The sequence below is a fragment of the Danio rerio genome, chromosome 16, assembly GCF_052040795.2.
Source record: "Danio rerio strain M-AB ecotype USA chromosome 16, GRCz13ab, whole genome shotgun sequence".
Classification (NCBI taxonomy): Eukaryota; Metazoa; Chordata; class Actinopteri; order Cypriniformes; family Danionidae; genus Danio; species Danio rerio.
Window position 1 is genome coordinate 28306217 of NC_141036.1, and position 14464 is coordinate 28320680.

General features: G+C 35.2%; 1 protein-coding gene and 1 long non-coding RNA gene across 10 annotated transcripts in view; one reads left to right on the plus strand and one right to left on the minus strand.

Annotated features, from left to right (window-relative positions):
• LOC137487906 (uncharacterized) overlaps positions 1 to 14464 on the plus strand; it is a 53135-nt gene that overhangs the window by 13836 nt on the left and 24835 nt on the right. The window contains exon 2 of one of the 2 annotated variants that reach the window (XR_015511426.1): positions 12147 to 13071. This is a non-coding gene — a long non-coding RNA (uncharacterized LOC137487906). Of the gene's footprint in view, positions 1 to 12146; positions 13502 to 14464 lie in introns of those variants that run through there. The other variant, XR_015511425.1, reaches the window with a different exon arrangement.
• The window catches only part of atxn1b (ataxin 1b), a 33778-nt gene that overhangs the window by 8936 nt on the left and 10378 nt on the right, over positions 1 to 14464 (minus strand). For 3 of the 8 annotated variants that reach the window (XM_087287012.1, XM_087287014.1, XM_087287016.1), the window contains one exon: positions 8826 to 8884. The gene's annotated coding sequence lies outside the window, so the exon portion shown is untranslated. Of the gene's footprint in view, positions 1 to 1648; positions 1951 to 8068; positions 8500 to 8825; positions 8982 to 14464 lie in introns of those variants that run through there. The other 5 variants (XM_087287013.1, XM_087287015.1, XM_087287011.1 and 2 more) reach the window with 4 other exon arrangements.

Genomic DNA, 14464 nt, shown 5'->3' on the forward strand with positions numbered 1-14464 from the left:
CAACTGAAATTAAAACACGCTTTGCTTAAAACAGTCCTAAAGCACATTGCCTAAAACTTTCCTATAAAAAAGTGAAAAGAAATAACTTGCACTTTTGGAAACAAAATAAATTATTTTTGATTAAAATTTTTTATATTAAAAGTAGAAAATAAGTAGCATCTCTTCTAAATAGACATATATATATAACATATGTACCTTGTAAATAATATTTCAAACAGTGCGTTTCTTGAATCTTTTGTAAACAAATACTTAATGTATTTAATAATGTAATTGTAATAGAAAATTTGATGTCTTTCGCGCAGCTTTCAGTTATCATCAATGTAGTGCAAACTTGCGATGTGTAGTTAAATTTTTTGAGAGGTGCACGGGTATGCAACCGCATGAAGGCTGTGCCATGCCATACCCATGCATTCGATGTAGAAATATAAAGTAGCCTTAACAGAGGAGGGTCACATGACTCCACACGCGGTAGGAAAAGTAACTGAAAAAATTTACCTTGAAAATTTTAAACAATTATAAGTTCTGAATGTCGAGCTCGATCACTTGCCCAGTCCTAGATTTCAGTTGATCTGTATTAGAAAATTTTATCATAACATTGACCCAAACATACACTCACACAAAGTGTGACTACATTGACAAAAAACATTGTCTGCATAACTGTTGCAAACAATTTATGTGTTAAATTTAAACTAACAAATTAAATTTAGAAATGTTCAACTTCATTTGTTTGTTTAAATTCAGCTCAAATAAATTGTTTACAACCACTAAAAATATTTAGTAAATCCAAGAAATCTTTTTTCAGTATAGCCATCGAGCCAGAAAAATTAACAACTTGCAGTATCCTTTCAGTTATTTAACAGTAGATAGCCCTAATGCAGTTCTAATGTCATATTCATACATTAGCACACTAATAAAAACTGTACTAATCTAATATGTTTGAGTAACTACCACAAAACAAAGACTTCATGATGTAAACATTCCAATTATCAAACTTATCTGTCATATAAACAAATGGTATGCACTGTATTTATCTCAAACTTAATTTTTTCCATAGCGTATTGATGTGAAATCTCCAGGAATGTATTACTCGCAGGGTACTGACACCTTTTTCAATGATGTCATCTCAGCGTTGACTGAACCAATGCCAATGATTCTGCATACAAATACAAACATAGCCACTCTAAAAATAAACGCCTACGTTAACTTATCCACTTAAAAAAGCATGCATGTCTGCTCCCTGCTCCATGCAATTGTCCATTTTATGCTCAAAAGCAGCTCCTCTCTGCACTTAACGACCTTTTATATGGACGTCTGTCCCTTTAAGAGGCAGTCTAGGGAGTCCTAAGCTAGACATGAATCCAAACAGAGCTGTTGCTGCCTTTACAATGACTAAAGCCTGCTTCTTTTCGCTCTCTCTCTCTCTCTCTCTCTCTCTCTCTCTCACTGGCTATAAACAAAACAGCACAACATACAGTGTAGCACGGATGCATTTGCACACAATTGCAATTATTTCTGCAAAGCATACAGGTCATTATGCATTATAACAGCACAGTAAATGCTCAAATACGTGCATTTATAGAAAATGAGTATGAAATTCATACAAGCATTTAAAAGCAAGCAACCATTTGATGTCATAGTGATGCCTTACCTTTCTTTATAGGGAAGCCTTTAAGAACGCTCTCTTTTTCTCTCTGCACTACGAGTGTAACTCACTCTACCCACTGACAAGCTGTCCTTTGTCCAGGTTTAGCTCTGCTATCAGGTCACACATGCAGTCCTCTGATTTACGTTTTCTTCCATGTCCAACATTCCCCCCCTTGCCTTCACTCTCCTCCACTTCCTTCGACAATTGCTCAGAGGGCCGAGGGTAAAGGAAGTCCCCTCGTCTGCGCTGTTTCACTAGCCCTACGTGTGAGAGCTACAGCGTATGTTATGCAAGGCAAACAGACTGCCAGCTCTCTCTCTCTCTCTCCCTCTCTCGCTTCACACATGCATACACACACACACACACAGTGCACTAGAGAACACGGCTCCTCCTACCCCAGTCAGCCTCAGCAGCCTCATCAGGTATTCATTCAAAAAACACACTCCACTTGGCAGGGCGCCCAGACTACGCACACACGGAGAGAGGGAGGGACACAGGCTGAGGGAAAGAGAGGGAGGGAGGAGGAAAAATAGTGAGCGAGGGACCAAGCGCACTAGAAAGAAACACGTAGCCTCACGTAGACCAGTGCACACTCGCGAGAAACACAAACACACAGCAACAGAGCATGAAATTCTCCTGAGAGAGTCTTTGTGAGCGTTTCCATGCATTTTCTTGCTTTCTTTCTACGGCTAATTAGTTTCTCTCGCTGGAAAAACTCATTTGGTGCCTCACCACCATTACGTGTGATGCGAGTAAGCGACATTTGCATGGGGACGTACGAGCCTGCCCTGAGATAAACCCAGAATGTTGCATTAGCAGTAGTGAGTGACTCTGATATATTGTGTTGTTATATAATGCCATTGGAAAATGAATACACACAACAATCTCTAATGCTTTCATAAAACACTAGATTTCCACTCGCTTTGAATGTTATCACTCGATTGAATTGGTGTTATCAGTGGTTATCAGCTGATAAATATGGGCTAGTAGAGGCCTTCTGCGCCTACTGGTAGCCTCAGAAGGCTGTTATCATCCATCCACATGGTTAATCAGCTATACTAATAGAGAAGACTCCAGATCCAGACCGGTTTTTACATTTCTGTGTCGTTTGTGTGTTAGGGTTGAGGTAGGGGTAGATGTAAATAGAATACAATTAATGGGAAATTTAATAAATAATATAAATAATTCTAATGGTTAATCAGCCATACTAATAGAGAAGACTCCAGATCTGTTTTTAGATTACTGTTACGGTTGGGTTTAGGGTTGGGGTAGGAGTAGATAAATTACAAGTAATGTTAAATTTTATAAATAATTCTTGTTAATTTCTGGCCGCAGCCGTATGTAATCTATAGCTGATAAATAAGGGTATCACGATCCTCCAAATCCTCGATTCGATTACATTTTCGATTCTAAAGTCATGTTTCGATTCGATTCTTGATTTAAATGTGCACTTTAATAACCTTCTCCTTCACATTATTGTACATAGAGCGTATCACCGAAGCTGTGAGATGCGTTCTACTTGGGATTTCGTAGTGCGGTTCTAGCACGCTAATTAAATGCCTAAAACCGGAGTTTTCTACCACTGAATAAGGTAGCATGTCCGCGGCTATAAATACTCCTACAGCACTTGTGATTGCCTTTGCATGTGTTGATTAACTTGGAAGATTTATTACAAATGAAGACGGGAGAGTAGTTTGTGTTATACTTGTCAGTTTAACAGATAAATAAATTTTTTTGTGGTGCCTGCGGAGATGCCCTGACATGTTAGTTGTGCTGCCGGTGGAATAATGTGGTATACATATACTGCAGAGCTTGCAAACTGTGTTTTTCTTGTTGACAACACAAGCGTTGTCAACATAACTCATTGGAAATCTAAAATACTTTTACACCGGCGACTTGAGTAAAGGGGAGGGGGTTCAAGTTCTGTCGATGGGTCTTCTGCGTCTGCAGTTGCCATGCTATCTTTGGGCTGTTTGTTGTAGCTGTTAGGTTGACTCACAGGTCAAGCTGAAGTGATATGGGGGCATGGCAGAATCGCTTATTCCATTTTTTGATTGGATAATCAAGATTGAGCATGAATTTTGATCTTACTGATTAACCACATGGATGGATGATAACAGCCTTCTGAGCCTAGTAATAGGCACAGAAGGCCCCAACTAGCCCATATCAGCTGATAACCACTGATAACAGCTATTCAATCTAGAGATAGCATTGAATTTGGCTGAGACTTCCAGTTGCACATATATAAATATTAATGTAGTGAACCTCAACACTTTTTTCGTGAAGATATAAACAGGGCGAGACAAAAAATTAAAAAGATAGTTCACCCAAAAACTAAAATATGCTTTTAATGTACTCACTCTAGGGTCATTCAATCATGGTCTGTGGAGATTCATAAAATGCAAATGAATAATTGCTGGCTTTTTGAGAGACAACTATTGTTTACAGGTAAGACAAAAAATAATACCTGTGGCTTCTTATTGTGGCCTTATGACCTACAAATGTCTCTGAGCATGCTTACTACAGTGTGGAGCTCTTGTTCTTGGTGCAAAACCATCCATTTGCAGACTTAAACTCACATGTGAGCTGTTGTACAATGAAAAGTACAGAAACGTGTGTTGCCTTGTTCATCAAATACAATTTACATGTAGAGCTGGGCCAATAAACGATATTATAGCGGATCACGATGGAATCTACATCAATACCAATGATAAGCTCCTCACTTTTTTTTACTCTATATTGATTCAACACAATCACATAGCAGAAATGTGCAACAATGGCAATCTAAATGTGTGTTGTTATTAAAGATGTACACTGTAAAAAAATCCGTAATTTTATGGTTTATTTCCGGCAGCTGCGGTGCCGAACGAAAATGCTAAATAACAGCCGTTAAATTACAGAAATTTACCATAAAATAACGGACATTAAATTACAGAAATTTCCTTAAAATTTAATTTCTGTAATTTAACCTCTTTTATTTTACAGTAAATTTCTGTAATTTAATGGCTGTTATTTTGCATTGTACCGGTTTGGCCACCGAACATTTATCGGCTAAAATATGCCATTTAATGGACCCTCTAATTTTTGTCGCTTCAGTTATTTTTGGAATACTCTTTTAAATCTGGAAGCATTAACAACTTGAATCGAAATGCAGTTAAAGTCAGAATTATTAGCCCCCTTTTAATTTTTTTCCCCAATTCTGTTTAACGGAGAGTAGATTTTTTTTTACACATTTCTAAACATAATAGTTTTAATAACTCATTTCTAATAACTGATTTCTTTTATCTTTGCCATGATGACAACAAATAATATTTGACTAGATATTTTTCAAGACACATCTATACAGCTTCAAGTGACATTTAAAGGCTTAACTAAGTTAGCAGGTTAAGGTAACTAGGCAAGTTATTGTATAACAATGGTTTGTTCTGTAGACTATTAAAAAAGTATATAGATTAAAGACGCAAACAATTTTGACCTTAAAATGTTTTTTAAAAAATTAAAAACTGCTTTTATTTTAACCGAAATAAAACAAATAAGACTTTCTCTAGAAGAAAATATATTATCAGACACACTGAAAATGTCCTTGCTCAGTTAAACATCATTTGGGAAATATTAAAAAAGATTTTCAAAGGGGACTAATAATTCTGACTTTACTTGTATACATCAATATTATTCAATATGGAAAATAATTATTGAGATGACATTTTTGCCATATCGCACAGCCCTATTTACATGTGCTTTTAGATTTGCGGAGGTCCACTACTGGCCCCTGTCCCTGGTTAACATCAGTAATATGGCATTTAATTTTAAAAAGTAAGCTTTCCTTTTTTAGGTAAATTCCAATCCATACACTCTGAAAATGCTAGTTTTTTTTTATTCAAATTCATGTAAAATACACACAAACTCAACCATTGGGATCAAATTTAATCCAGCGTTAAGGTTTTTTCAAAGTTTAACCCAAACTTTGGTTGAAATAACCCTCCATTTTTTGGTGTAACAGAGTTTAGCATAAAAAAGGTAAAGTATTACGCAATATTTACACAAACATTAACATATTATTATAATTCACAACACATACATACACAAACACAGAAACCCATGTCTCCCACATTACACATGCAAATAGTTGCAGTTCCCCCTCAGGGAAGACCTACATGCAAATACAGTCATCCGCACCATCACACACAACACGTTCACATACAAAAGTGTTATCTTCATGCACAACCTTGAGAAGATCTGAAAACACCCAGCGTTCAAAACACATGCTGTCAACAAGGAGAAATGCTGGGAACATAAAAAAGCCATCAGCAATATGTAACCTCTAATATTAGCCTGGCCTGGTTTACTCTGTCTGAGCAGATCCCAGCTCTGCATCGAGTGTGTTTGCCAAGCCACAGACAGATATGAAGCCACCATACAGCACATAAAAGGAAAACACTCCTTTTTGGAGACCTTAAAACACTAAACATGGACTTCGCATAGGTAATCATTCACACATAAAGGATATCTCTCATTCTTTTTCTTGACATTATGAGAAATCTTTTGAGTTTCACTACTATCAGTTTCAGAATTTTTTATATAAACTAATAATAACTTTTATATACGTTTAAAACAGATGCATTACTACTAATGTTCAAATGTTTTCTCAATACTTTTTAATAAAGTTAATATTACAGATCGAAAGACATTAAAGGGCTGCACAAATAATAGCTAGAATAACAAGAAATATCATTTCACTATTGATATCACAATGTATGAATCTGCAATAGTCATATCGCAGGATCAAGTCAGTTTAAAACATTTGGACACATGACATTATCAAGTTTTCTGCTTTATGAATTAGATTAGATTTTATATATTTATACAATAAAGACACATTGTACATTTGATTATTGAATTTCTATATTCTTAATACAGTTATACTCCACCTAAAACAATAGGTTTGTCTATTTCATTTTCATCTGTGTTCAGTTGTTTTCATCTGCTCTTTAATCGAGATTATTTGTCTATTTTTGTATAATTTTGTATATTTTATGCAGATGCGCTCAACAACTAAATTATCACAATCCATGTAAAATTGTGTTTTTTTTTCCAAATAGTCTTCTTCTGTATTTATATTTATATTGCAATATGTATCAACAGAAAAACAAAATATCACAATGTTAGTATTTTCAATTGCCATGCAGCCCCACATTTAAGAGAATAATAGTGTTAAAAAACTTAATAACAAAGCAAGTTATTTTTCTGTATTGAATATTCAAGATTTTTTTTTTGTATTGATAAGTATTAAAGTTTCCAGCTGTTTTCTATAATAATAAGAAATGCTTCTTAAAAGGTAAGAAAATAGTATATTTTATTTAAATAAGTTTTTGTGATAATAATAAATATAATAAATAATAAATAAATAGATAATAGATAATAATAAAATTACTTTTTAAACTTAATTTACTTAAATTTTCATATTTTCTGAAACATTCATATATATATATATATATATATATATATATATATATATATATATATATATATATATATATATATATATACACACACACACACATATATTAAATATGCAGTTAAAGTGTGACTTATTAGCCTTATTATTACTTATTAACAAAAAGTCTCACAGCATTTCCTATAATATGTATTTCTTTTGGAAAAAAAAGTCTTGTTTCTTTTAGTTTGGCTGGAATAAAAGCAGTTTTTTTTTTTAAACAATTTCAAAGAAAATATTGTTAGCCCCTTTAGAAATATATATATTTTTTCAATTGGCTACAGAACAAAACATTGTTATCAAATATCTTGCTTATTTATCCTAATTTGATTTGTAAACCAAATTAACCTAGTTAAGCCTTTAAATGGCACTTTAAGCTGAATGAAAGTGTCTTGCAAAATAACACTTTAAATATGTGTCATCATGGAACAAAAAAAAATGAATTTCGTGTTAGAAATGAACTATTAATATTATTATTTTTTTTAAATCAAGCAACACTTGGGAAATATTTTTAAAACAATTAATAATTTTGACTTCACATGTAAATAAAAATAGGCTATCATAATACAATTGATGATATTTGCAATTTATTAAAAACTTTGTTCTGACAGATGTGTGTGATTTATTAATATTTTTGGCGTATATTACACCGAATGCCATTTCGGTGAGTTTCTTCTGTATATCCTTATAAAAATGTTTCCATGTGTACATGTAAAAATAAATATTCATTCATTCTTCTTCAGCTTAGTCTCTTTTTTAGAGGTCGCCACAGCGGAATTAACGGCCAACTATTGCAGCATATGTTTTACACAGCGGATGCCCTTCCAGCCGCAAGCCAGTACTGGAAAACACCCATACTCACATTTACACACATTCACTACGGCCAATTTAGCTTATTCAATATGGCCAATTTATCTTCCTCAATTTACCTTTAACACATTTCTGTGGATTGTGAGGGAATCCTGAGTGCCTGGAGGAAACCTGGGTCAACACAGGGTCAACATGCAAACTCCACACAGAAAAACCAACTGACCCAGGTGGGACTCAAACCAGCGACCTTCTTGCAGTGAGGCAACAGTCATAACCACTAAGCGTCCGTGCCACCTCAAAAACAAATATTGACATATATTTACATTTATTTTAATATGTATTTATTGTGTATTATTTATCCATGTATTTGATTTAAACATAAAATGTAACCTGACTTTTAGGCTTAAGGCAGACAGTTCTATCCAGTATTGTTTTGTCCGGTCAGAGGCAGCAGGTGTCCGACAGCATCAGCTGAGACTTTTAGTCAGACTCAGAGGATACCTGTACTGTTTTCTTCTTGGATGGCTCAGTGTCTAAACCCCACAAAGCCCTGCAGAAAGACAGTCTTTGATATCTTCATTCCTTCTAATAGCAGGAGATTTTGGGAGGGTTGCTATGCTACTGTTTGTTGAGGTATTGCCTTAACCAGACACTGGGGAGATAAGATGAAAGCGCTATGACGGTTTCTGTCTTGGCTGCCAGTCATGGTTTCTCTCTTTCTGTTTCTAGTTCAGCTCGTTCTTTTAGTTCTCATTAAACTCAGATTAGACAGCCGTAATGAAAGAAAAGTTAGATGCAATAAAAACAGCCACATTTACTAAATCAACTCAAAAGTCACCACAATCATCTGTGTATTAATAAAAGAAACACACTCACAATGGTCCATGTTTAGGTCTACTTTCTTCTTAAGGTTGTCCAGTTGCTTTTGTAAACCCCTGGAGAAAAAACATAGTGCGTAATTCCATAATTACTGTTTTGATTGCTGTATGAAGCACTGACACCTGTTCACTCTTCACTGTACACAACTCTTCTGAAACTTTTCTTAGAAAGCAGACATGTCCAGACATGTTCAAGGGGTAAAGGAGACCAGTTCATGCTGAAATATGGACTCTGCAGTGGACACACATAGAATATAAGAAAATATTTAGATAATATTTTTATGTTTTATACATATATGAACATATTTTATCTAGGATATATGTATTATATGTTATATATAACAAACACTCACCGGCCACTTTATTAGGTACACCGGTCCAACTGCTGGTTAATGCAAATTTCTTATCAACCAATCACATGGGAGCAACTCAATGCATTTAGACATGTAGACATGGTCTAGACAATCTGCTGCAGTTCAAACAGAGCATCAGCATGGGGAAGAAAAGTGATTTAAGTGACTCTGAATGATTGTTGGTGTCAGGCGGGCTGGTCTTAGTATTTAAGAAACTGCTGATCTAAAATCCAGTGAGCGCCAGTTCTGTGGGCGCAAATGCCTTGTTGATGCCAGAGGTCATAGGAGAATGGCTAGACTGGTTCGAGCTGATAGAAAGGCAACAGTAACTCAAATAACAACTTGTTACAACTGAGGTATGCAGAAGAGCATTTCTAAACCGTGAGGCTGATGGGCTACAGCAGCAAAAGACCAAACCTGGTGCCACTCCTGTCAGCTAAGAACAGGAAACTGAGGCTACAATTCACAAAGGCACACCAAAATTGGAAAATAGATGATTGGAAAAATGTTGCCTGGTATGATGAGTCTCGATTTTTGCTGCTACATTCGACATTCATCATCTTAGACTGGTTTCTTGAACATGACAATGAGTTCACTGTACTCAAATGGCTTCCACAGTCACTAGACCTCAATGCAATAGAGAACCTTTGGCATGTGGTGGAAAGGGAAATTCACATCATGGATGTGCAGCCAACAAATCTGCAGCAACTGCGTGATGCTTTCATCTCAATATGGACCAAAATCTCTGAGGAATATTTCCAATACCTTGTTGTATCTATACCCCAAAGGATTAAGGAAGTTCTGCAGGCAAAAGGGGGTCCAACCCGGTACTTGTAAGGTGTACCTAATAAAGTGGCCAGTGAGTGTATATATGTTAAATGCTCATAAATGTATAAAACATATTATGTAAACATATATGCCAGAAAAATATATGTTCATGTATGTATAAAACATACAGTATTGCGCAAAAGTTTTTGGCCACATGTATTTTCACCAAAAAAGGTTTAAAATTGGTTATTTCTCTATTTTTCTGTAGCATGTCAGATTGAAATATCAATTTACATTTCTAAACATTATTTTTACATTAAATGTAAATATACAGTGAAATTATTATCTGCACAAGGAGAAAAACCTGGGGTAAAAGTGCTTAATATATTTAGCATTGCATAACTGAAAATGAATAAAGTACGCTATTGTTGCAGAGTTCACAAAATAATTTAGAAATAAATGATAACTTTTAAAAAATATGGATTGGAAAAATTGCAAGAATACAGTACGGTAGAGGACGGAACAACAGTCCACCCCTATAGTTTAAAGATCAGACTAGGCACTAGGTTCTTTGCTGACACATTCTTATCTATTCTGTCCTGTCTATTAAAGGTGAGAAACATAAAAAAAAATAGAACATGATGATGCCCCCTATAATAACACACGTCAAACATTTGGACATAATTTAAGGAGTGTTTGCATAAACTACACATCATTGTGAAACTCTACATTTAGTTTGATCTATAGTCCTGTCGCAATAATCAATATATCGTCTTATCACACAAAACATGGACATGACCTCAATCATTTTTGGTGATGCAATATATATTGCCCATACATAAAACATAGCTGTTGGCTAAATGTCGGCAAAGTAAAACACAAAAGCAGCTTGAAGCGGAAAGCACAAGTGTGTGATAAAGTCTAGATGGGATACAGCTGCGCATCAATATAGCATCATTTTTGTGACACTGTATAACAATTGATAGTTTTACATTACTGTGACAGTTGGGTTTAGGGTTGGGGGTTAATAAATAACAATTAATGGTAAATTTTATAATTCTTGTTAACTTCCAGCTAACTAACCTTATCTGATCTAGCAACAACCCGAGTATGTCCGCGATCTGGAGGTACAGTATTATAAAGTTGATGATGACAACATTGCCATAGCAAACTGTGACATATGTAAACTTGGCATTGCAAGAGGTGAATAATTGATGTTATTTATTACTTGATTGTTCAAGCTACCTCATAAAAGTGCTCTGTTTGTTAACAGAGTTGTTAAATGTTAAATTAAGTTGAATTAAATAAAAAAATAAGGAACTTCCTGGATCTGTTTCTTCGCTCTATTCTTTTTTTTGTATTATAGAAGTAACGGATCGGGTTTCGGTATTGGTAAATACTCAAAATCAAATGACTCAGACTTGAGTAAAAAAGCCTGAAAAAAGCTGCAAAAAAGCTAAAGCAAAAAAACCTGATCGGGACATCCCTAATTTGATATTAACTATTACAGTATATTTTCATGTGGGTGTCTGACAACTGAAAACAGATCGGGTAGCAGATTTCACAACCTCTGTTACTTTTTACCTTGCACTGTTTTCTTAACATTTGTTGTTATTAATTTATGAAATGCGGTTTCAAATTCTGCTTTTGCATAAAAATGTATACTAAGTAGGATTTACACAATGTTACACATTTATAAAAACGCTGCTTTATTAGTCTTTTAAGCGATATTCCAGTTATGCGCATACATTTAATTTGCATCTTTGGATGGAAACATAGCTGCTGTCAGTTGTAAACACTTTTGTCTTCCATTTGATTTGGTCTATTGGCCTTGTTACGGATGTTTGACTGTTAAAGAACATGACACAAACATCACCGAACTCCTACAGAATGCAACCAATCAGATGACGACTTTGAAACTCGTAAAGTGTTTTTAATTCTATAAATCAAATGCATTAGATGTTAATATGGTGATCATGAATGTAAACTGTACATTTTAACACTGGAATGATTGGAGTCAACATTAGCTTGAAAGAAATTAGTTTTGTGTAGAACAGGATTTTTTTTTGGACGGCTAAGACTGTCTTTGTTATCTTCATTCCTTAGTAATAATTTGAATGCTAATTATAAATATTAAAATGTAATCTTGAAAACATTTTAGTCTCCCTATTTAATATATGATCTTTTTGATTTTGTAGGATGTCGCCAATATGGCCGCCAAGTGAACTGGCTTTCCATTAAAGGGACTTCTCTAACAGAAGGCATTGAGTCCAGTGGCATATGTGTGATCTGTACGCCACTGGGACTGGAAAGCCCCTTGATTTAGTAGGTACTACACCGTCACTGAGCAAGTGGGAAGATTACGCAAGAACCTGTGTTGCCGAGGTAACAAGGACAAGGTCTACATATGTCTCCAGGCTTCCACCTTGAGAATTTTCTGAGTCATGCATTATGCGAGTGTGTGACTGTACACATACGAACGAAAATGACAGTGGCACCCTCATACAAATGGACATGTTTGTCTAGGACATGTAACGTAGTGTGTTTGCAAAGCTCAATATAAGTAGCATTGTAGCAGGTGGTATAACATCCATTTACCGTATCTCACCCTCACACAGTTCTAAACCTGTATGGCTTCTTTTTTATTCTGCAAAACAAAGGAGAATATTTTAATGAATGTATTTTTGTCCTCGTGATGAAGTCAATGATGTTGTTTGCACTTTAAAAATATCTCCTGTTGTGTTCTTTGGAAGAAAGTAAGTCATGCAGGTTTGGAACAATTGGAAAGTACAGTAAATGATGACAGAACTTTAATTTTTGGATGAATTATCTCTCTCAAGTACTCTGTTAACTTCTTAAACAGAGCGACAACAATAACAGAGCCAAATCTTTCAGAAAGTAAAATGTTTTTCCATGTCTTTCCGAGCCAGTATTTCAAGCATTAAGCCAAAAATAGCTCTGGCCTACACACTCTTGCTGAGAACACAACCCAAGAATGAAGGAGCAGCTCAAGCACTTTACAAGCAGAGACTTGAAGAACACCATCTTTGTGTTTTTTTGCCATTGCCAACGGGTTGTGGAGGGCTACGTTCAGTGGTCAGAAGTGCTGAATGCTTCAAAAAAGTGAGTACCCAGACTGGTCACTAGATATTTGAGGCTTCCAGCAAGGAATGCAATAACATTCCCTTTATCAAAAGGCTTAATAAGCACAGGGGAGGGGCACCATTGACTCAATAGTGGTTTTGGCAGCGTAACAGAGAGAGGAAACATAAGAAAACACACAAACAGCAATTATACAACCAAGCTATTATAAAGCCATTACTGGATGGACCATCTCTAATCACTGTCACTGCTTTGCCACAAAATCCTGGGAAATAGTTAAATCTACACAGAAATGTGAAATGTTGAATTAGAGAAAGCCATGTGAAAATGAATTCCCTCCTTGCGTTTGCAAGTAAATGATAAAAGCTAACAGATGATTGCTGAACTAGCAAATCCATATTTAAAATCAATTCAATAAAGCTGCATTTTACTTCCAGTCACTATAAAGAAACATCACTATTCTTTTTTTCTTGCTCTCACGTAGGCTATCTTAAAGTTAAGTAATCATTATTTTGAGAACCATTATTCTGAATTTCGTTCTTGGTGAAAATACTGAGGTGAACAGGTGGCTTGGTCATGACAAATGTAATTGTGTGTTTTGTCCCTGAGTGCCAACCATAGACTGTAAAAGATATGCATGTAGTATTCATGACATCACCCAAAGGTTTTTGAAGAAAAAACTACCAGTAGGTGTGGCCAACCGTCACCATTTTGTTTGCGCGTCATCGCACTGACCGGGGGATACCAAACAAGGGCATAGAGGCGGAGCTTGAGCAAACCCACAGAGGCCTGCTAGCATTTTGCTTAGACAGGTTTTTCTTTGGGAGAAATGCTTAATACTTCATTACCTGCGACTCGTTTGTGTTCTGATCACATGTGCTTCCTTGTATACTATATCAATAAAGTGTTTAGTCTTTTAAAATACACTGTTGTAATACATTGAGCCATTAAACATTGTTCTTATGATGTTTTTTACAGGAGGAAAACGCAAATTTCTTCGAAATAATTCAAATACAGTCTGTTAGTAAATGCAAGGCTATTGATGAAATCCAGGCACAACACTGAATAACAACATTTCAGATGACTGTTCTATAGCTTACAGCTAATCAATCTGTCAGATTCTGGAGTGCATTACAGGTCTAAAGACAATTATAAATGATACATGATCTTAAGTAAAACAAATACATTTATAGAGATAGTATAAGTACATAATTTGAATCACCTAGAAAATGGAGGCCATATGAACAATTTGTGAGCATAATTAAGTGCACACAGCAAACCATATCATCTGATAATTGTAGGAAATAATTCCAAAAAGCAATTGACTGTGTAAAGCCACAAAAACTAAACAAAAATACGATGTACATGCCAAGCTCAGCAGCTAATCATCCGGAATCAGCTGAGGTGAAGTGAT